Genomic DNA, 23,736 nt, shown 5'->3' on the forward strand with positions numbered 1-23,736 from the left:
CATGCCTGTAATACCATCCACTATGGAGGCTGAGGAAGGAGGCTGACAAGTTCAAAGCCAGCCTCAGCAAAAGTGAGGCACTAATCAACTCAGTAAGACCCTATCTCTAAATAAAATACAAAATAGGGCTGGAGATGTGGCTCAGTGGTGGACTGCCCCTGAGTTCAAGCCCCAGTACCAAATAAAAAAGAATATGTAACAACAAAGCCCACCATTATGTATAATTTACTATAATGCACCAATAAAAATGTGGAAAGAGAAATAAAAATCAAGATATTATAATAATTCAACAAAGCATCATATACAATTAGAATACCAATAAGTAAAGATTTAGTAACAACTGAAATTTTTCAAAGAAATTGCCTTTCAGCTGAGCCAGGCAGAGTGGCACATCCTTTGTAATCCTACCTGTTGGAGAGGTTAAGGCAAGAGAATCACTTTAACCCAGGAGTTCCAAGCCCACCTGGACAACATGCAGACCTTGTCTCAAAAAAAAAAAAAAAAAAAGGGAGGGGGCTGGGTGAGGATACAGCTCTGGGATAGGGTATTTACCTAGCACATGCTAGGCCCTGAGTTTGATCCCCAGCACCCCTCAAAAACAAAGAAACTGGCTTACAAAACCTCGTTGTCATCCAACAAAAATTTTAAAATGATTAAATTCTTCTTCATCTAAATCAACTAAATACAGACATCACCATTAATTTGTAGGTTGTCAATCTCCTATGTGTACTTTTCTATTCTTACCTGACCTCTCAACAGTTGACCACTCCTTCCTAAAACACTTCTTTACTAAGTTTGTATAACAACACTTTCCTAATTTTCCACTTACCTCACTGGCTGCTCCTTTCTCATTGAAATCTCTATACTATATCTACAAACAATACCCAGGTTACCTCCAGAATGAATTCCAAGATTCAAATTTCATCTCCATGTTAATGACTTCCAAGTATATAATTCCAGCCCAGAATCTCCTAGGAAATACCAGGCTTTTCTATCCAACTGTCTATTTTATATCTCTATTTCAAACATCCTTGGCATGACTAAAACAGAACTCTTGACACACATGTTTTTCAACAGTCTTATCTCAATAAAGAACAAGTTCATTTATTTACCTATTTGCTTCAGCCAATAATTTAGATGTTATCCATGATTTCTCTTTGCCTTATCCCCCCAGGTATGAAAATGCCAGAGTACGCCCTATAAACTTCATTTCCAAAAGACAACTCTCCTTATCATCCTTGTCCAAGTTGCCATTAAATCAATGCTCATCTGAATTACTCCAAGAGTCTTCTAACTGGTTTCTTTGCCTCTAGTCTTGATACCCCTCTGCAATTCATATCCATGCAGCAACCATGATATTCTTTATAATCACAAATGAGTTCACATCATTCCCCTTCCCCAGGGGAAACACATTACCCTAGCTTTCAAATGTTATTTTCAATTGTTCTCTGCCTTATTCACCTTGCATTCTCCCTCTTACCTACCACAATCAAACCACAATGATCACAAGCTAGGGATAGTGATTCATGCCCATAATCCAAGTGACCCAGGAGGCCAAGGTAGGAGGATGGCAAGTTCAAAGGTTTACCATTTCCTCATACCAACACAACCCTTAACCACCTGCATTAGGACCCGCCTGGCTCTGATTCCTGAGAATCCCCCATAAAAGTTCCAGAACTCAAGCCTGTTCCTCTCTCTCCTATAGAGAGATGGCCTTGGGGCTGGGGATGTGGCTCAAGCAGTAGCGCGCTTGCCTGGCATGCGTGCGGCCCGGGTTCAATCCTCAGCACCACATACAAACAAAGATGTTGTGTCCGCCAAAAACTAAAAAATAAATAATTGCCTTTAGGGCAAGCTTAAAAAAAAAAAAAGAGAGAGAGAGAGAGAGATGGCCTTTATTTGTCATCTCTGACAAACTCTCCAGTGTATCTCTGCCTGGTCTCCTTCTTTCATTTCTCACTTACCCATCTCTTGTTCCTCGCTTTCCCTTCAATAATAACTTCTGAGACTAAATAGAGTTGTATCCATTTTGCCTATGGAATGGATTTTGGATGAAAAGATGCAAACTAAATACAGAGAAATGGAGGAATTATATGTACAGAATTGAAGAAGTGATTGGAGTTATATAGCTCAGTGGTAGACTGCTTGCCTATCACTCATGAGACACTGACAGGAGGAGGAGGAACAGGAGGAAAGGACTAAAACCATAATCACTGGGAACAGCAACATTTAGGGAGTTGGTAGGAAAAAAGGAGACTAATAAGTAATAGGAAGTAAGGAGATGGGGGAGAAATGAACATTATCACAGTTCAGTGAGACCCTGTCTCTAAATAGATACAAAATAGGGCTGGAGATGTGGCTCAGTGGTCAAGTGGCCCTGAGTTCAATCCTGGGTACCCTCCCTGCCAAAAAAAAAGAAAAAGCTGGAGATGTAGCTCAGCAGTAGAGTGCTCACCTAGCATGTAGTACTGTAGACCCTGAGTACTATCCCCAGTATCACAAAAATCAATCAATAAATAAATAAATAGAAAAATTAAGTAAAATAAAGAAGCAGAGGGCTGGGGTAGAGCACTTGCCTAACATGTGTGAGGCACTGGTTCAATTCTTAGCACCACATATAAATAAATAAAATAAAGGTCCATTGACAACTAAAAAATATTTAAAAAAATAAAAAAGCAGAGAGTTAAATTAAGGACTGAAAGTGTTATCTGGTTTAACAATTAGGTCACTGTGCAAAGCAATTTCAGTGGAGTGATACAGACAAAACAAAATTTCAAGAATTGAGAAAAAATAGACTGTGATGAAGTGAAGAAGGAAGGGGAAAACTACTTTTATGAACTGAAGGTGAGAAACTCAGCATTAACTGGAGGCACAGTGAGGACAAAGAGGTGTGAAAAAAAGATAGTAGAGCTGGATATCTACCTTGGTGATAGAGCCTAGCACTCATAAGGCCTTGGGTTCAATCTCCAAAACCAAAAAAAGAGCAGAGACAGAAAGATGAAGATTGAGATAAAAAGGCAACTGTGATATAAGGTCAAAGAGAGATTCACAAACTGGACCACATCATCAGCCCATTTTTATTTTTTATTTGGGCGTGGTGGTGCACAACTGTAATCCAGGCTGCCTGAGAGGCTGAAGCAGGAGGATGGCGAGTTCAAAGCCAGCCTCAGCAAAAGCCAAGCACTAAGCAACTCAGTGAGACCCTGTCTCTAAATAAAATACAAAATAGTGGAAGTGAGCTTGCCTAGCAGGTGTGAGGCACTGGGTTCGATTCTCAGCACCACATAAAAATAAAGGTCCATCAACAACTAAAAGAAGTATATTAAAAAAAAAAAAAAAAACAGAGGCTGGAATTGTGTTCTACAGTAGCATACTTGCCTGGCATGTGTGAGGCACTGGGTTAGATTCTCAGCACCACATGTAAAGAAATAAAATAAAGGTATATCAACAACTAAAAAAAAAAAAAAAAAAATCTTAAAAAAAAAAAAAAACAGGGCTAGGGAGGTGATTCAGCAGTCAAGTGTCCCTGAGTTCAATCCCTGGTCCCCACTCCCAAAAAAAGGGAGTGAGGATTAACAGCATAAAAACAAAGGCAACATAAATACATGTCAACTCTGTAAACTCATTCAGTAATTCAGAGTACTTCATTCAGGTAGGTAAAAAATAAGTAAAGATAATTTCCACTATAAAGTCTTTTGAGATAAAGGCTAAGGAAGATTAATATTACAGGGTTAGAGATGTACTAAATTAACAATTTATTAGAAGCAAGCAAATATTTAGGTGAGACATAGGATTTTTTTTTTTTTTTTTTTTTTTTTTTTTTTTGCACTGGGTATTAAACCCAAGGGAGCTTAGTCACTGAAACACATCATCAGCCCATTTTTACTTTTAATTTTGAGACAGGGTCTTGGTAAATTACCTAAGGGCCTTACTAAATTGCTGAGGCTGACTTTGAATTTTCGATATTCCTGCCTCAGCCTCCCATATTGACCAGATTACAGGCATGCATCACCAAACATGTCTGGGAATAATCTTACTTTATCTAAATAAAGCCCTTACTAGCTAATTGTGGTGGTAAACCCTTCTAATCCCAGCTACTCAGGAGGCTGAGACAGGAGGACCATAAATTCAAGCCAGTCTGGGCAACTCAGCAAGACCCTGTCTCAAAGTAAAACTTTTTAAAAAGGCTAGGGATGTAGCTCAGTGGTATAGCACTTGCCTAGCACACTCAAAGGCCTGGGTTCGATATCAAAAAAAAAAAAAAAAAGAAGTCTAAAAACAGACTGGAGACTGGAGATGTAGCTCAGTGGTAGAGCACTTGCATAGCCCCCCAAGTTTGATCCCCAGAACCACAACCACAAAAAAAGACAGAAATTTGAGATTATATGGAAAAGCAGAGCAGTTGTAGAAAAAGCAGAGCAGACACAAGATACAGAAACATTGGCAAAGCATTCAAACTGCCTCTCAGAAGAAAGCAACAGCAGCAAGAAGAGGGTGGGTGCCAAATGAGGAGGGAAATGTTGTTAATCAGTGCTGGACCTAGTCCACCTACCCAAAAAATCACAGCCAATTTTCTCAATGTTTTCCCAAATCTGAAAATCAACACTCACCTGGAAGCCAAAATACACATATTTCAGTAATATATAAGAATACCTCTTGCCATAATATTCTTAGAGTCCAAGCTTCAGTCTATTAAGCAATGCTTGATGAGAATACAAAGCTTGGCTAGACTTTGGATGAGATCCACATATTAATCCCCAATTAACTTTTTAAATCTCACTACTGAAAATTGTTTCATGAACTGAAGCAAAGGACATATCTTTAGTTGACACATCAGTGTCCTAGGACAGGAAGAGAGTAGAATAAGGAAAGCTAATTGCATCATGCTTAACAATAAACCAAACTAACAAATAAAATAGAAAAGAACTGACAAAGTATTTTTAATCTTAGTCATAAAAATCAAGAATGCATCACTACCACTGCTGGGCATAGTGGCGCACATCTGTAATCCTACCTTCCTAGAAAGCTGAGACAGAAGGATTACAAATTTCAAGTCCAGCCTGAGCAACTTAGTAAGACCGTCTCAAATTGTTAAAAATATAATAAAAAGAAACCAGGCACGGTGGCGCACACCAGCACACACCTGTAATCCCAGCAGCTTGGGAGGCTGAGACAGGAGGATCACAAGTTAAAAAAAGCCAGCCTAGCAATAGCGAGGCTGCTAAGCAACTCAGTGAGACTGTGTCTCTAATAAAAATACAAAATTGGGCTGGGAATGTGGCTCAGTGGTTGAGTGCCCCTGAGTTCAGTCCCTGGTATCCCAAAAAACAAATGAATAAATGAATAAAAATAAAAAGGGGGCTGGGGATGTGGCTCAAGCGGTAGCGCGCTCGCCTGGCATGCGTGCGGCCAGGGTTCGATTCTCAGCACCACATACAAACAAAGATGGTGTGTCCGCGGAGAACTAAAAAATAAATATTAAAAAAAAAAATTAAAAAAAAAAAAGATTCATTAAAAATAAAAAGGACTGGAGATGTAGCTAAGTTGTAAGTGCCTCTGGGTTCAATCCCCATGACCACCAAACACACACACACACACAAACTAAGCCAGGCATGGTGACACAAACCTGCAATACCATCTAGGGCAACTGAGGCAACAGGATCGGATTACTTGAGTTAACAAGTTCAAGACCAACCTGAACAGAGCAAAACCCCATTTTCCAGGAAACAAAAAAAGAGGTCTTGGGCATGCGGTCCTGGGTTCAATCCCCAGCACTACAAAACAAACAAACGGGTCTTGACTGAGGTTGTGGTTCAGTGGTAGAGCACTTGCCTAGAATACGTTAGGCACTGGGTTCGATCCTCAGCATCACATAAAAATAAGTAAATAAAGGCAATGTGTCTATATACAACTAAAAATACTTAAAAAAAAAAAAAAAAAAAAAAGAGGGCTTGTCTAGCGTACACAAGAAGACCCAAACACTGCAAAAAAAAAAAAAAACACAACTGTTTAAGGCCCAAAGTTAAAAAATGGGAGGGGTGGGGGAATAGGCAGCAATTACAGCTCAGCGGTACAGCATTTGTCCAGGACTACAAAAAAAAAAAAAAAAACACAACTACACAACTGATTAATTTTCAAAGTAAAATAGCAATATTAAAAGGAATTTAAATTTGGGGGAGACTTTGCAGAGGATTTTGCTAAACTGCTGAGGCTGGCCTTGAATTTGTAATCCTCCTGCCTAAGCCTCACAAATCACTGAGATTAAAAATGTATGCCACTACCCAGCTACTTTGTCTCAAATACAGTCTTGCTAAATTGATGAAACTGGCCTAGAATTTGCATTCCTCCTGCTTTGTTTTCCAAAGTAACTTGGATTAAGCACTGTACCACCACAAATGGCTAAAATAATTTTTTTTAAAGAGATAATGGTACATGTCCCTAATCCCAGTGGCTTGGGAGGCTGAGACAGGAGGATCACAAATTCAAAGCAAGCCTCAGCAATGGTGAGGCACTAAGCAACTCAGGGAGACCGTCTCGAGGGAGAAAGAAAGAAAGAAAAGAAAAGAAAGGGCTGGGGATACAGCTCAGTTGGTACAGTGCTTGCCTCACATGCACAAGGCCCTGTGTTCAATCCCCAGCACGACAAAAAAAAAAGAGAGAGAGAGAGAGAGAGAGAGGGGGAGGGAGGGGAGGGGGAGGGAGAGAAAGAAAATAGGCCAGGCACTGTGGCACACACCTTTAATTCCAGCTACTCAAGAGGATGAGGCAGGAGGATCACAAATTCAAAGATAGAGATTGGGCAACTCAGCAAGAACCCATCTACAGATATAGCTCAGTGGTAAAGCTCCTCTGGGATCAATCCCCCGCCAAAAATAAAGAATAGACCCTACTATTTTTTAATAAGGCCAATCCAGTCCAAAAAATTTTTTTAAATGCTGGGTGCAGTGGCACACACCTCCAGCAACTCAGAAGGCGGAAGAGGACTGTCAAATTCAAAGCCAGCCTTATCAATTTAGAGAGACCCTAAGCAACTTAGCAAGGCTCTGTCCCAAAATAAATAAAAAAGGGCTGGGGATATGGCTCAGTGGTCAAATACTCCTTAGTTCAATCCCGTACCAAAAGCGAAGTTTAAAGTATTTAAGCCTAGTTATGACTTACTGATGGAAAAAAAAATACACAAATATATACTTATGTTATTTCTCATATTTCACATCCTTCGGTTATTTCTCAGAAAATCACTATCCAAGTAAGCCTTTTAAATCGTTTCTTAAATGACCTGTATTTTCCCATTAGGCAGTTTTATGACCCAGTACTGTACCAAACCACTATTTTATAAATAAGCTATCAAATCCAATTCAAGGTATCTTTTTGGGGGGGTAGGAGGTACCGGGGATTGAACTCAGGGGCACTCAACCACTGAGCCACATCCTCAATCCTATTCTTGAATTTTATTTAGAGACAGGGTCTCACTGAGTTGCTTAGGGCCATGCTAAATTGCTGAGGTTGGCTTTGAACTTTCCATCCTCCAGCTCCAGCCTCCCAAGCTGCTGGGATTACAGGCATGTGCCACGGCATCCAGATTCAATGCATCTTTAACAAAGAAAACTTATGCCAGGTATGGTGGTGCAGTGGTAAAGGTTTTTTTTTTTTTTTTTTTTTTTTTTTTTTTTTTTTTTTTTTTGGTGGTGCTGGGGATTGAACCCAGAGCCTTGTGCATACAGGGCAAGCACTCCATCAACTGAGCTAAATCCCCAGCCCTGCTGTATTCTTTTTCACCCTAAGTCAAAGCTCAGAGAGACACATAATCAAGATCTTGAGAAGCAGGGAAAAGACAAAAATAGATATTAAACACTTCTGTAAGAAAGTATTTACCTCTCACCAAAAGTAAAGTGACTTCACACTTATCCCCACTCTGGTCAGCTGTAAAGTTTCAGCCCTTTCCCTGACTACTTTGCTTCTCACATTTACTCTCACTTCTCAATTTATTATATTAGAAACATTTTTAAGTCGCTATAATATTTTAAGACTTCAAATCTAAGTATTAGGCTCATGTTTCTTTTGAAAATCTTCCAAGCTTCCTGTCCTGCTCTGCTGCGTTATATGGTGTTACTCTGCCAAAGTCTTAGCTCATTTCCTCCTCCAGCTTGTCCTGATATGGTGGTATACGTCAATAATGCCCTCTCTCTTTCCATCTTCAGACTTCACTAAGAAATTGGAATGTCCTATCTTCCTTGTCCAACTGTGAGGGCCTGTCATGCAGGTTTAATACCTACACCCATCTTTTAATCACTTCTCATAATAGGCTATATTTCAACCATAATGGAACACTTATTCTACTTCAACAATTAGAAGACACAGTTGTTTCTTTCTTCATGTTTTAGCAACTCTGAAAACAAGATATATTAGCAACTTAGCAAGCCCCTTATAAAACAAAATAAAAACAAAAAGAACTGGTGAGGAGGTACTGGGGTTGTGGCTCAGCGGTAGATCACTCACCTAGCACATGTGAGGCCCTCAATTCGCTCCTCAGCATCTCATAAAAATAAATACAATAAAGATATTGTGACCATGGGCTGGGGATGTGGCTCAAGCGGTAGCGCGCTCGACTGGCATGCATGCGGCCCTGGTTCGATCCTCAGCACCACATACAAAACAAAGAATGTTGTGTCCGCCGAAAAACAAAAAATAAATATTAAAAAAATTCTCTCAGGCTGGGGATGTGGCTAAGTGGTAGCGCGCCCGTCTGGCATGCGTGTGGCCCGGGTTCGATCCTCAGCACCACATACAAACAAACATGTTGTGTCTGCCGAAAACTAAGAAATAAAATATTAAAATTCTCTCTCTCTCTCCTCCCTCCCTCCCTCTCTGTCTCTCTCTCCTCATTCTCTTTAAAAAAAAAAAAAAAAAAAATAGGGGCTGGGGATTGGCTCAAGCGGTAGCGCGCTCCCCTGGCATACGTGCGGCCCAGGTTCCAGCCTCAGCACCACGTACAAACAAAGATGTTGTGTCCGCCAAGTACTAAAAAAAAAAATAAATGTTAAAAAATTCTCTCTCTCTCTCTCTCCCTCTCTCTCTCACTCTTTCTTTAAAAAAAAAATAAATAAATAAATTCTCTCTCTCTTTAAAAAAAAAGATATTGTGTTCAACTACAAGTAAGAAATAAATATTAAGACATAAACATTTAAAATAAGAAAATTTAAAAAAAAAAAAGAAAGGCTGGGGATGTGGCTCAAGCAGCAGCACGCTCACCTGGCATGCGTGAGGCCCGGGTTCAATCCTCAGCACCACATACAAACAAAGATGTTATGTCCGCTGAAAACTAAAAAATAAATATTAAAATTCTCTCTCTTAAAAAAAAAAAAAGGGTTGGGGATGTGGCTCAAGCGGTAGCGCGCTCGCTTGGCATGCGTGCGGCCCGGGTTGGATCCTCAGCACCACATACATAAAAGATGTTGTGTCCGCCAAATACTAAAAAAATAAATATTAAAATTCTCTCTCTCTCCCTTCTTTCTCACTCTCTCTCACTATTTCTTTTAAATAAATAAATAAATAAATAAATAAAATTTAAAAAGGACTGGTAAAAGGACTCAGTGGTTAAGTACTCTAAATAAATAAAATAAAGAATAAAGATGGGCATGGTAGCTTAAGTTTATAATGCCACTGACTCAGGAGGCTGAGGCAGGAGGATCATAAGTTTGAAACCAATCTCAACAATTTACCAAGGCCCTGAGCAACTCAGATCCTGTCTCAAAATAAAAAAATAAATATAGCTCTCAAAATACAGCTCAGTGGCAAAGCACCCTGGATTCAATCCCAATACCAGAAAAGAAAAAATAAAAAGTGAAAGTGTTTCACTTTATCAGAATAAAAATGAGTTAATAAACCTTATTAATTTTCTTTTGACCCTTGGTATGTTAGGGATTCACTGGAAGACCTTATATTCTCACAGCTCATTGCACACCTTGGACAGGCCGCTCACACAACAGGCAATCAAAAAACTGGCTACCTCCTTTCCTATTCCAGGAAAAAAGTCCTTGTCTGTTGATTGTTACTTACAACATAAAAGTTTCCATAAATAGGAAAGAGAAAAAAAAGAAAGGATAAGAAATTCTCATTATAGCTGAAGAAATATATATTATTTTATTATAACACAGATGACATTTATAAACTTGTTTGAACTGATGGAAATTTTCATATAGGGACATATGAATTACCAACATTTAAAATAAATGTTTAGGGGCTGGGATTGTGGGATTGTAGCACGTGCGAGGCCCCGGGTTCGATCCTCAGTACCACATAAAAATAAATAAAACAAAGATATTGTGTCCAACTACAACTAAAAAATAATATTAAAAATAAAATAAATGTTCAAGAATAGGGATGTAGCTCAGTGGTACAGCACTTGCCTACCCTGTACAAAGCCCTAGGTCGATCGCCGGTAGTGCAATCAATCAATCAATCAATCAACGCACGAGCAGGCACAGTGGCACATTTCTGTAATTCCAGTAATTTAGGAGACTGAGGCAAGAAGAACACAAGTTTGAGGCCAGCCTCAGAGTTTTAGAGGGCCTAAGCAACTTAGTGAGACTCTGTCTCAAAATAAAAAATAAAAAGGCTGGGGAAGTAACTCAGTGGTGGAGCACCCCTGGGTTCACTCCCCAGCACCAAATATAAATAAATAGGGCAGCTACAACATTTTCTGCTTCTATTTCATCTACCATGTGGTAAAGACAGAATAAACCTATATTCCATAATGACCTGTGGCAACTGAAAATACTTTCTTTTTGCAGTAATGGGGATCAGATCCAGGGCTTGCACATGTTTGGGCAGTGTTCTACAACTGAGCTACATCCCATCCCAGCTGTTTTTTTTGTTGTTGTTGTTGTTTTTGGGTAATGGGGACTGAACCCAAAGACACTTTATCATTGAGCCACATCCCCAGCCCATTTTATTTTTGTTTTGAGTCAGGATCTCCTTTAGTTGCTTAAGGCCTTGCTAAATTGCCCAGGCTGGCCTAAAATTTGTGATCCTCCTGCTTTAGCCTACAGAGTTGCCATCATATAGAAATGCATGAGGACACCCAGTCTGATTTTTTTAAACAATCTTCTAAAAAAGAATAATTAGGGGCTGGAGTTGTGGCTCAGTGCCTAGCATGCGTGAGGCACTGGGTTTGATTCTCAGCACCACATATAAGCAATTAAATAAATAAAGGTTCATCAATAACTAATAAAAAAATAATAATTAAAAAAGAAGAAGAATCAATGTTATGGACAAAGAATTTATTGAAAGAGCCAAGGAACTAGAAAGAGCAGCAAGTTTAAAATTATACATCACTGCATTTTCAGGAAAAGATAAAATACATTTTACTACATAGAGAAGGTAATGAAAACTCAGTTTTGTTTCTACCCTACCTGTAAAATAATTCATTCCTCATATCTGTCAATCTTCAAAGATTTAGTATAGCCATTCCCTACCTTTACTCACCAATTTCTTTTTTTTTTTAGAGAGAGAATTTTAATATTTATTTTTAGTTTTTCGGCGGACACAACATCTTTGTTTGTATGTGTGCTGAGGATCGAACCCAGGCCGCACGCATGCCATGCAAGCGCGCTACGGCTTGAGCCACATCCCCAGCCCTACTCACCAATTTCTAAAAAGCCCCAACATTTTAAGCTCTCAATCCACAAAACTAAAAAAAACTAAAGCATCTGTCTCTAACAGGAGTTTGGAAACTTTTTTTCAAAAGCTATGGCTAGAAAACATTATTTGCTTCCTCTCTCTGGAAGCAAATAATCTAATCTGTCCTTTACTTTGTCTATCCTTAAGGCTCAGAAGTGTTCTTCCAGTCTCTCAAAGAAATCACCCATTTCTTGGGTTCCTGCACAATTGATGCCTTTTTCACTCCACCTAGCAGGTTTCACAAACAAGCAGAATAGATTAAAATAACAGCCAGGCCCACTGGTGCACACTTATATAATCCCAACATCTTGAGAGGCTGAGGCAGAAGGATCAAAAGTTCAAAGCCAGCCTCAGAAATTTAGCAAGGTCCTCAGTAACTTAGCAAGACCCTATCTCAAAATAAAATGGATTGGGGGTGTGTTCAGTGGTTAAGCACACCTGGGTTCAATCCTTGGTATCCCAAAAAAAATTAATATTAAAAATTAATTTTTTAAAAAAGGTGCTAAAATGAGCAAAGTAGCACATGTCTTTAATTTAAAAAATAATTAATAATCCTAGCATCTGTTGAGGCTGAGACAGGAGGATCACAAGTTCAATGCCAGTCTCAGCAACCTATCGAGGTCCTAAGCAACTTAGTGAGACCCTGCCTAAAAACAAAAAATAAAGGGCTGGGGATGTAGCTCAGTGGTATATTGCCCCTGGGTTAAATCCTCAGTACCCCACCCTCCCCAAAAAGGGAGCTAAAAAGTTGCTGTATGTATATTTGAGCTGCAAAATAGTCAAGGGTGGATGAGGTAGTGCACACCTGTAATCCCAATGACTCAGTAGGCTGAGGCAGGAGGATTGTAAATTCAAGGCCACACTCGGCAATTTAGACCATCAGCAAGCTGGAATGATGGTGCATGCCTATTAAAAAAAAAAAAAAAAAAGCACTAGAGATGTAGGGATATAGCGCAGTAATAAAGTGCCCCTGGGTTCAATCCCCAGTACAAAATAAATAGATAAAATAACAGGGGCTGGAAGGTAGCTTTCATACACATTAGGCAAGTGTTTTAATGTGTAAAACACTTGCCTAATGTGTATGAAATCCTGGGTTTGATTCCCAGCATAGCAAAAAAAAAAAAAAGAAGAAGAAGAAGAAGAAAGAGAAGATGAAGAAAATTAAGTTTTGGGCTGGAGGAGTAGCCCCAGGTCCAGAGTTCAATACCCAGCACTGCAAAAAAAAAAAAAATGTAAGCAATTTATATTTGCACACCCCTCATTAGACAGCCCTCCCAGCTTGTCTCAAACTAGGTTCCTCAACTCAAAGCACTTCAGTGCCAACTGTATTACAAGGGAATCTGAGATAGCTACCTTTGGAAAGCATTTGGTCCTCCATTCTCTATTTCCTTCCTCTTGGGTGAGGAGCTACACACCATTTGTAAAAGTGCCAGAGTATGGTATTTTTTTCTACACAAGTCTGACAGCTAATTTGTCACATCACAGAAGAAACTGGTATTTTTGCACTTGATCTGCTGTGCCTTTGTAGAAAGCTCATATTTGTCTACTGAGGTTTTACAAACAACACGTTTCACCTTAATAGAGATATCAGTCATTCTATTAGTAACAATAAGCTCCATAATGCATTGATAGTGTTGATAATATATCGACATTTACACGGTACTTACAATTTACAATTTTCATAAACAATCTCAACCACCTACACGATGCTTGCAAAAACCCGTCTGAAGTCCGACATCTTCCAAAGGTTCAGAAAGAAGAAGTGGGCCCTGCTCAAGGTTATCTATCAGTTTTATCAGTGGTGGACTTACTCTTGAATGTGTCTGACTCCAAACCTTTATCCCTTTTCCCTAGACCCCTCCCAGCTTTAAACGGCGGGTTCCCAACTCCCACCCTTTACCCAGGGCAGCCTACTACGCTGGGCGACCGCCTCTTCCCTGCCGGGTTCAGAGTTGGCTTCTTCAGCTCCAGCAGGGCTTTCATCCTCCACCACCCTCCCCCAACAACCATTCTCTGAAAGAAGCGGAAAGGGAGAGGCGACCAAAGCTCCTGGGGGAAGGGACGATGACAAACGGGGGAGCGCAGACACTGACCCTGCAGTGAACGCCTTCACGCCTCAGCGTTCAACCCCTTCCCTCCGCCAAGACGTCCAACTCTGGGACTCCCGACCTGGCTACCCATGACCCAAATTCTTTCAGCATCACCTCAAACTGTCCCTCCCCCACACCCCTCAGTCCCCAAAGGGCAAAGCCCACCCCTCGAATCAGCGTAATCTTCCACCAGGTCACCCCCTTTTCCCCCCCGCTATCCACTCCCATTCCATCAGGACTCACTGTCTGTGACTGGGCCCTGCCCTCATGGCTGCTCCGTTGCCGCCCGCCGCCACCACACCGCTGCTCCACGCCCCGGCCCCTCAGTCGCCGCCGCCGCCGTCGGGACTCGCCGGGAGCAGCCCCTGCGCCTGCGCAGCCTAGAGGGCCCGGGCCCTTTTGGTCATCTTGCGCCTGCGCAGCGCGCGCCTAGGGCGTCCTCTTCAGTGCCTGACGTACTGGACCTGTGGGTCTCAGATGGACATGGCCGCTGGCAGGCCCTAGGTCTTCTGTAAACTTAGAGAATTTGGCAGCTCCAGGGTTTGAGTCCTCTACAATATCTTGGCTAGGTTACTAAACTCTGGGGTCCATAGATGGAATGGCACTTGCAGTATTCTGGATCCTGCTTGCACTTCAGGGTGCAGGCACTTAGGTGCTCTGAGGTGACCACTGACAGTACATTTTGGTTTTTTTCATGATCACATCCAGTATGCAATGAGGGTTCAGGGTGCGGTGGCGCACGCCTGTAATCCCAGAAGCTAGGGAGGCTGAGGCAGAAGGATCACAAGTTACTTAGCGAAGCCCTATGCAACTCAGCAAGACCCTGTCTCCAAATGAAATATTAAAAAGGGGGGGGGGGGGGCCTCGCTGGGGTTGTGGCTCAGCGGTAGAGCGCTGAGCCACGTGGGAGGCCCTGGGTTCGATCCTCAGCACCACATATAAATAAATAAAGATATATATATATATGGCCTGGAGATGTGGTTCAGTGGTAAAGTGGGAAATGGGTCAGTGGTAAAGTGCCTCTGGGTTCACTCCCAGCTACCAAAAATATAAACAAACAACAAACCGATAGAACCCAGGGGTGCTTTACCTCTGAGCAAAATGCTCAGCCCTTTTTATTTTTTGTTTTGAGACAGTGTTGGACTATGTTGCTGAGGATCTCGCTAAATTGCTGAGGCTGGCTATCCTCCTGCCTCAGCCTCCTGAGTTGCTGGGATTACAGGCATGAGCCACCAGGCCCAGCCCTGGAAACTTTATTAAAGGGCTGGGGATGTGGCTCAAGCGGTAGCATGCTCGCCCGGCATGCGTCCGGCCCAGGTTCGATCCTCAGCACCACCTACAAAGATGTTGTGTCCGCCGATAACTAAAAAAATAAATAAAAATAAATATTAAAATTCTCTCTCTCTCTCTCTCTCTCTCTCACTCTCTCTTAAAAAAAAAAAAAAAAAAGAAACTTTATTAAAGAGGTGACCTTATTTGGAATACACAGGGACACTGATAAATAAAAGTGCAAGCTGCTTATTGGACATGTTCTAGGTATCCCATATGTGCCATTTAGGAATTTACAAGCAAATAACCCCCTACTTTTCAGCTCTCACCATGGAGCCTGGCCCTTTTGCAAACTGGTAAATGAAAATCGGACCTTTAGCCCAGTGAAGCCCAACTATCAACCATTACACAACTGTGCTGCTTTGGCATAGATCAAAAAAACAGGCTTAATCTAAGCCAGACAGTCCCCACCTGGCTCAATCTTTTTCTGGGAATTCAACAATACAGACTTCAAAGTAGCAGGCACAGCACTTTAACCAAAGTGGGGAGGAACCGGTAGGAAGCATTGATCATTACCAAGAATCTTCCATCATATCTAGCCCTCATTTACTCACTTCTATAAGGATTGGAGAGGCCCAGTGCAGTGGCACAAGCCTGTAATCTCAGCAGCTAGGGAGACTGAGGTAGGAGGATCCAGAGTTCAACCGCCAGCTTCAGCAATAGTGAGGTGCCAAGCAACTCAGTGAGACCTTGTCTCTAAATAAAATACAAAATAGGGCTGGGGATGTGGTTCAGTGGTTGAGTGCCCCTGAGTTCAGTCCCCGGAATCAATATAGATATAGATCTCAAAGATTGGAGAGACTGCACCAGGTCACAGTAATCCCAGTAGTTTGGGAGGCTGAAGCAGGAAGATCTTGAGTTCAAAGTCAGCCTCAGCAATTTAGTAAGGCCCTAAGTAACTCAGGGAGATCCTGTCTCTATGAAGTATATAATTTTTTTTAAAAAGGGGAGCTAGGGATGTGTCTCAGTGGTTAAGCATCCCTGAATTCAATCCCTGGTTACAAAAAAAAAAAAAAAAAAAAACCTTGGAAAGAAAGTGACCAATGTCAAAAGTAAGACAAAAAAGAGGAGGTAGGGAGAAAGAGGAAGAGAAAAAAGAAAAGGTGAAATTCCAGTCTTTCTATGAAAGATGTTAAATTTTCTGTTCTTTTTTTTTTTTTTTTCTTTTCCCTTTTTACCCCCTAGTACTGGGTATTGAACCCAGAGGCACTCTACCACTGAGCTATATCCCTATCCCTCTTTAAAATGTTTTACTTTGAGGAAAATTTCCTGGGCCAGACTGTCCTTAATTTGAGCTCTTTCTACCTCAGCTCCCCAGTATCTGGGAATACTAAAGAAAAGAAAAACTGCAGAGCATGGTGGCACATGCCTGTAATCCCAGTGATGTGAGAGGATTGAAAGGATTGTAGGATTGAAAGCTTGAGACAAACCTCAGCAATTTAGTGAGGCCCTAGCGAATAGACTTATCTCAAAATACAGCATAAGGGCTGGGGATACTGCTCAGTTGGTAGAGTTCTTCCCTCACATGCACAACACCCTGAGTTCAATCCTCAGCACCACAAAAAAAAGAAAAAAATACAATATTTTTTTAAAAGGGGATGGGGACATAGCTCACAAGTCAAACAACTTTGTGTTCAATCACCTGTACCAAAAAAAAAAAGATAATTCTGATCTCAGAATCTAATACAAACCTTTAGCATGGTGGCACATGCCTGTAGTCCCAGCAATTTGGGAGGCTGAGGACAGAGGATCCTATGTTTGAGGCCAGCCTGGGCAACCTAGTGAGACCTTGTCTCAAAAATTGGAAAAAAAAAAAAAATCTGGTGATGTAGTTCAATATCACTTTCCCCTGGGTTCAATGACTAGTACCAAAAAAAAAAAAAAAGATCTAATATGAATGTTTGAACTTCTAATCTAAGATAAAGGAAAGTTTTCTTCATTTTGGAAAGAACAGGCCCTAGAATAAAAGCTGAGAATGCTAAAAGCAGAATGTCATTGAGATGCTGGAGGCAATAGAACCCACTTGTTACTAACTGAAGGAAAAGCAAGGAACAAGAGACAGGTAAGCGAGAAATGAAAGACGGAAAACAGGCAGAGATACACTGGAGAGTTTATTTGTCAGAGCTGACAAATAAAGGCCATCTCTCTATAGGAGAGAGAGGCAAAACAGGCTTGGGTTCTGGGATTTTTTTTATAGGCCAGGCTCAGGAAATCAGAGCCGGGTGGTTCCCAATAAGCCTGATTAAGGGTTGGGTTGGTATGAGGGACTGGTGAGCTTTTCTCCGAAATGCCCGAAGGTGGAAAAGTGAAACTGTTTCCTTAAAATGGCAGCTGTCACTTAAGATGGCTGTCCAGATGCTAAGCAAGGACCTTATATTAATATTTCATTTTCTTCTGTAAAAGTTGCCAGAAGAGGGGCTGGGGTTGTAGTTCAGTAGAAAAGCGCTTTCCTAGCACATGTGAGGCACTGGGTTCAATCCTCAGCACCACATAAAAATAAATAAATAAAATAAAGGTATTGTGTTAATCTACAATTAAAAATATTAAAAAAAAAAAAAAAAAAAAGTTAGCCGGGTGCAGTGGCACACCCCTGCAGTGGCTCAGGAGATTGAGACAGGAGGATCCTGAGATCAAAGCCAGACTCAGCAATGGTGAAAGTAAGCAACTCAGTGAGATCCTCTCTCTAAATAAAATATAAAATAGGGCTGGAGATGTGGCTCAGTGATCCTGGTACCAATCTACCCCATCCAAAGAAAGTTGCCAGGATGATATGTACACTTACCTGTAATGGGATTCTCAGGTTACTGGGAAACTAAAGGTTATTCTTTCCTGCCTTCTCAGAAAAACACCTAAGAATCTGAGGGTGTTTGTTTTATTTATTTTTGGCTGGGCACCGCCCGGCCGGTGGGGTGGGTCGGGGGTGTCTCTCTGTTGTTTCTGGCCTCAAACTCTAAACTCTAACTTCAGAGTCCAAAGTAGCAGGGATTTAGAGTCATGTGCCACCATTCTGTTTTGGTGTTTTGTTGTTTGGGTTTTTTGTTTTGTTTTGTCTTGTTTTTGGTACTGGGGATTGAACCCAGAGGCACTTAACCACTGAGCCAAAACACTCAAACCTTTTACCTTTTTGTATTTTATTTAGAAACAGGGTCTTACTGAATTACTTAGAGCCTCATTAAATTGCTGAGGCTGGCTTTTTTTTTTTTTTTTGGGGGGGGGATACAATACAGGATTTATTGGTGTGTGTGTGTGAGATTAAGAAGGGGACAGCGGGCTGGGGATGTGGCTCAGGGCTGGGGATGTGGCTCAAGCGGTAGCATGCTCGCCTGGCATGCCTGCGGCCCGGGTTCAATCCTCAGCACCACATACAAAACAAAGATGTTGTGTCCGCCAATAACTAAGAAAATAAATAAATAAATATTAAAAAAAGAAAAAAAGAAGGGGACAGCACAGTGAAAGCCCTCATGAATGCAGGGCCCGCTACTTGTCCATGGGACCACGATTGGGATATATTTGACCCCACAGCCATCAGGAATGAGCCGCTTCTCAGCCACCATGTCTTCAAATTCGTCATCCATTAAATTTGGTAAAGCCCCACTTCTTTGAGATGTGGATCTTCTGGGAGCCAGTGATCTTGAACTTGGCCCTGTGTAGGGCCTCAATCACATGTTCCTTGTTCTGAAGCTTGGTATGGATGGACATGATGACTTGTCCACTGTGAACCCTGGCCACTGTTCCCTGGGATTTCCCATGGTACCTCACATACCTGTTTGGAGCCTGTCAGCCCCAGCACAGGACAACATCTTGTTGATATGGATAACATGGAAAGGGTGGAGCCGCACTCAGATATGAAAGCCATCTCTGCCACAATTTTTTATCATGTACTTGTTGGCACAAATATAAGCAGTCTCCAAGACTTCAGAGGATAGCTGCGCATATTCATCAGACATCATGTGGCCACAGAGTGGGAACTCATCCACTTGTGCCTTTTTTCCGCCCAAGGTCAAAGATGCAGATTTGGCATCAGGGATACCTGGCAGAAAGGAAACTTTGGGTATGGCTTGTTTTTACAGTACCAGTAACACCAGGCAGGGCCACGGCCCATGGTGACAACTCGCGATCCTCCTGCCTTATACACTCAGCTTTTGAAGTCTTTTTTTCTCTTCAGATGCTTACAACTTTGGAGATATAGCTATATGCTGCTTTTGAAAAACAGTATAAAATTTGTCATCTAATGCAAGCCCTAGAAGAGCAAATCTATACATAGCTTCAGGCCTAATGTATGAGCTGCCTACCACCTGGCCAGTATCATCTTGCCCTATGTAGAGTAACAGATAACAACTGACAAAGCAGTGTGTTTGGCAGAAAGAAAATCCTGTGGGTGGAGCCCAAGATCAATCCCAAAGACTAACTCCTGGCTTTAAAGAGTTGGCAAAAGTATTACCCTTTGGAGAGGGAGCACAATTGGCATCACAGGGGAACTACAGAGGCAGAAAGGAGGAAGAATTATATTGACACTATGTTCTAATGAACAGATGCCTTTTTAAAAAAAGCCCTAAGCTGATCTTGAAATTTGTGAGAATTGTGTCTTCCTTCTCTGTGCTCTGTCCTATATCATCAATATTTTCCTGCCTACTGGGGTATCGCCACATGCAGCCTCCTGGGAAGGCCTGCTGAAGTTTATTTTCCTATATTTAAGTGTATTTTCCTGTATTTAAGTGTATTTTCCTATATTTATGCCTTTCTGGGTCTCCTGGGCCATTTCAATATTTGAATTTCTTACCAACGGCACAATAGTGGATTTTTTTAAATAGTTGGAAACAATACCCTTATTTTGTTTATTTATTTTTATGTGGTGCTGAGGATCGAACCCAGGGCCTTGCACATGCTAGAGGAGCAATCTACCCCTGAGCCACAATCCCAGCCCTAGTGGATTTTTTTTTTTTTCTGCTAAGTATTCATTCACAATATCCAGTATAGTCATTCAGAGAACTACCCTTACTCTATTTTCAGATTATATGGTTTGGATGAGGCTTACTCTAGGCATGAAGCACATACCCCAGACCCAAGTTGATCAGGATATAACATTCCCGAAGATGCTATGATTGTTTCAGGGATGTTTCAAAACAGAGTCAGAGACAAAAAGCACAAGAATTTTACTTCTGAGAAAATCTCTTATTTTTTCCCATTGAATCTGGACATGAGAAGATGTAATATCTAAAGCTTCTGGAGCCATAAGATACCACAAGGACAGAGCTGATCCAGAAAAATATGTCATTTATTCACTCACTAAACTAAAATTTATTTAGTACTATTCTGTGCCAGAAATGATTCTAGGTGCAGGAGATATAGCAATGAACAACATATCCAAACCCTGTTCTCACAGAACTTACAGTTCAATAGAATATAATAACAACATCAAACATTTACACAGCAATTCCTTCTCTATTTTCTTGCCGTGCTAGGAATTAAACCCAGGGCTATACACGTGGCAGAAAAGCACTTTACTACTGAGCTAAACCCTAGCCTGACAATTCTCTCAATCATCATAATAATCCCATGAGAATATTATCACTATCTCTATTTTAAAAACTGAAAGAGAGGTTACTTGTCCAGGGTCATGAAATAAATAATAGAGATGAGAATCAAACTCATGATTTCTGGCTTTTATAATTTATGTGTTCCATCATGATATCATAAATTTAACTGGGTGCAGTAGTGTACACCTGTAATCTCAGTGACTCAAGAGGCTGAGGCAGGAGGATTGAAAGTTCCAGACCAACTTCAGTAACTTAGTGAGGCCTTAAGGAATTAGCAAGATCCTGTCTTTAAATAAAATAAATAAATAAAAATAAAAAGGGTGGGAATGTGGCTCAATGGTTAAGTGTCCCTAGGTTCAATCCCCAAAGGAAAAAACCCACAGTATTATAAATTGCCTTGTCATAGACAGGTGAAAAAAAGTCCTCCAAGCTTTAACCAGCTGGGCATGGTCAACACATCTGAAATCCCAGCTACCTGGAAGGACAAGGCAGAATGATGGTGAATTTGAGAAAAGCCCAGGAAATTTAGCAAGACTCTGTCTCAAAATATAGCTTAGTGGTAGGGCAACTTTGGTTTAATCCCCAACAGTAAAGAAGGAAGGAAAGAAGTAGAGAGAAAGAAAAGAAAAGGATTTAAGCAGTCAGGGAAGAAACAATCTATTAGCCTGGAAGTGAGAGTTAATACCAGGCAAATTGGAGGATCTAAAAGAAATTTAATTGAGCACGAAAAAGAGAGTGACAAGAGAATAGGACTTACAAACAAGCCAGAATAATGCTAATTAGTTTGTGCTTTATCTTCCGAGCAGTGAAGCAATAGAGTGACTTGGTCAGGTTGGGGCCACAGGGAGATTGGTAAGACAGAAAGACCCCTTTTGATCATTTCAGGTAGTAATAAAACTATAAAGAAGAGCCTCTTTGAGACAGTGATATTTGACCTGAGACCTGCATGGGGAACAGATACAAGATCTTACAAGATCTGGAAGAGTACAGGAGGCAAAAGTAGCAGGTTTAAAGGCTCTAAGGCAAATACAAACTAAGTATATTCAAAGGACATAAACACCAGTGTGGCTGAATTAAAGGATGGTTTAAAGCACAACTTTTTTTTTTTTTAAGTAACATCCCCAGTCTTTTTTATTTTATTTTTTTAAATTTTGAGACAGGGTCTTGCTAAATTGCTGTGGTTGACCTCGAACTTGTGATCCTCCTACCTCAACCTCCCTAGACACTGGTTGTAGGCATGGGCCATGATGTCCAGCACAAACTACTGATTCTATCACTTTAAATCTCTGGAATCCATCTGCTTCTCCCACCATTTTCACTGTACTTTCTTCACATATTAGTGAGAAAGATGAGTGACACTTACTTGGAAAAGGATTTGAGATCAGAGAAGTTTTTGAAGATATTATGAGATATTATGCAGTTTTAGGGCTGGGGTTGTGCTCTTCTAGTATGTGTGAGGCCCTGGGTTCGATCCTCAGCACCACATAAAAATAAATAAAATAAAAGTATTGTGTTCAGCTACTTCTAAAATAAATAAATAAATAAATAAATATTTTTTTTTAAAAAGATATTATGCAGTTTTAACTTAAATGTTAATGAAATGAATGTAGTACAGATAAAAATTCTCTGCACAGAAAAAAAAGAGATAATTCATGGAACTAAATCCCTAGAGGAGTAAAATAATTAGCCTTAGGATAAAAACATATATTGTAAGCCTACTTTGTTCTAAGTCCTGGATTCAAATGAACATATGCTCCATTTGATGTTTATGGTCATCATCTTCATTTTACAGATAAGGAGAGTGACAGAAAGTTTAACTCTTCCAAACTCACAGTAAATAAATGTCAATGCTGGGAAATGAACCCAGATTTCACTTGATGAGCCTATCCTAATCCAACAAAATATAAAATCCCCTATGTTATCATTTGAGGGAAAATATCTACTTACAAAAAGAATTTCTGGGGGTATGGTTCAGTAGTAGATTGTTTGCCTACCCTGTGAGAAACCCTGAATTGGATTCCCATCACTGCAAAAAGAATTGATAAGGCACTTTAACTCATTTTACTTCAGTTTCTATATCATCCTGGGATTCTTCCATAATTGTATCTGTTGCTAGCCCAGCAATATTTAGTATGTGTTCCTTGGATGATTTTTTTTTTGTGTGTGTGTGTGTGTGTGGTTCTGGGGATTGAACCCAGGGCCTTGTGCATGCCAGGCAAGCACTCTACCAACTAAGCTATATCCCCAGCCGATTCTTGGGTGATTTTGCATTTATGTAATTAAGATCTTCATTCACTTACCATATTTAACCTGAAAATTTCTCTTTACTTTAATTACAATTGTAATGGCATTTCACTAAACTGTTCATTTAATACATACCAAAAATTTTAAAATTTTCTCATTGCTGGCTATCCCATTTATTTTAGTAGTATTTTTCCCCATGGGCACATCTATGCCCAAAGAACATCTAGAATATAATGTTCCCAAAAGGCTATTCCTTCCACTAACAAAGCAGGTTTCCTGAAATCTGAGGCCCTGGTGTCATTTGCAGACCATCACTGTATTGGGTTTCCAAGCCTTTGTCAATTCTGTGTCATTCAGATTCTCTGGATACTAATTCTCTATACTTACAACAGCAACACTTAGTTCTTTCCACCTTCAAAATTCTCCCCTCTTCTGTCCTATATCATCACTTTAAAAAATATTTTTTAGTTGTTGATGGACCTTTATTTTATTTAGTTGTATGTGGTGCTGAGAATCAAACCCAGTGCCTCACACATGTTATGCAAGCGCTCTACCACTGAGTCACAACCCCAGCCCCTATATCATCACTTTTTTTTTTTTTCCTGTCTACTGGATGATTGTCATAAGCAAACAAAAATGTTCCACTTCAGCTTGGCGGTGGTGGTGCACGCCTATAATTTGAGTTGGGAGGTTGAAGCAGGAGAATCGCCAAATTCCAAGCCAGCCTCAGCAACTTAGCAAGATCCTGTCTCCAAAACAATAACAACAATAATAAAACAAAAAAGGGCTGGGGGATGCCACGCGTGGTGGCACACACCTGTAATCCCAGTGGCTGGAGACACTAAAGCAAGAAAATC

General features: G+C 40.6%; 1 protein-coding gene and 1 pseudogene across 1 annotated transcript in view; both read right to left on the bottom strand.

Annotated features, from left to right (window-relative positions):
* Fam222b (family with sequence similarity 222 member B) overlaps positions 1-14,127 on the bottom strand; it is a 76,147-nt gene extending 62,020 nt beyond the window's left edge. The window contains exon 1 of the mRNA XM_076869535.1: positions 14,013-14,127. The gene's annotated coding sequence lies outside the window, so the exon portion shown is untranslated. The remainder of the gene's footprint in view (positions 1-14,012) is intronic.
* Positions 14,128-18,557: 4,430 nt separating this feature from the next.
* LOC143410122 (large ribosomal subunit protein uL16-like) lies at positions 18,558-19,200 on the bottom strand (annotated as a pseudogene).
* Positions 19,201-23,736: the final 4,536 nt, after the last annotated feature.

This window comes from Callospermophilus lateralis, chromosome 11, assembly GCF_048772815.1.
Source record: "Callospermophilus lateralis isolate mCalLat2 chromosome 11, mCalLat2.hap1, whole genome shotgun sequence".
Classification (NCBI taxonomy): domain Eukaryota; kingdom Metazoa; phylum Chordata; class Mammalia; order Rodentia; family Sciuridae; genus Callospermophilus; species Callospermophilus lateralis.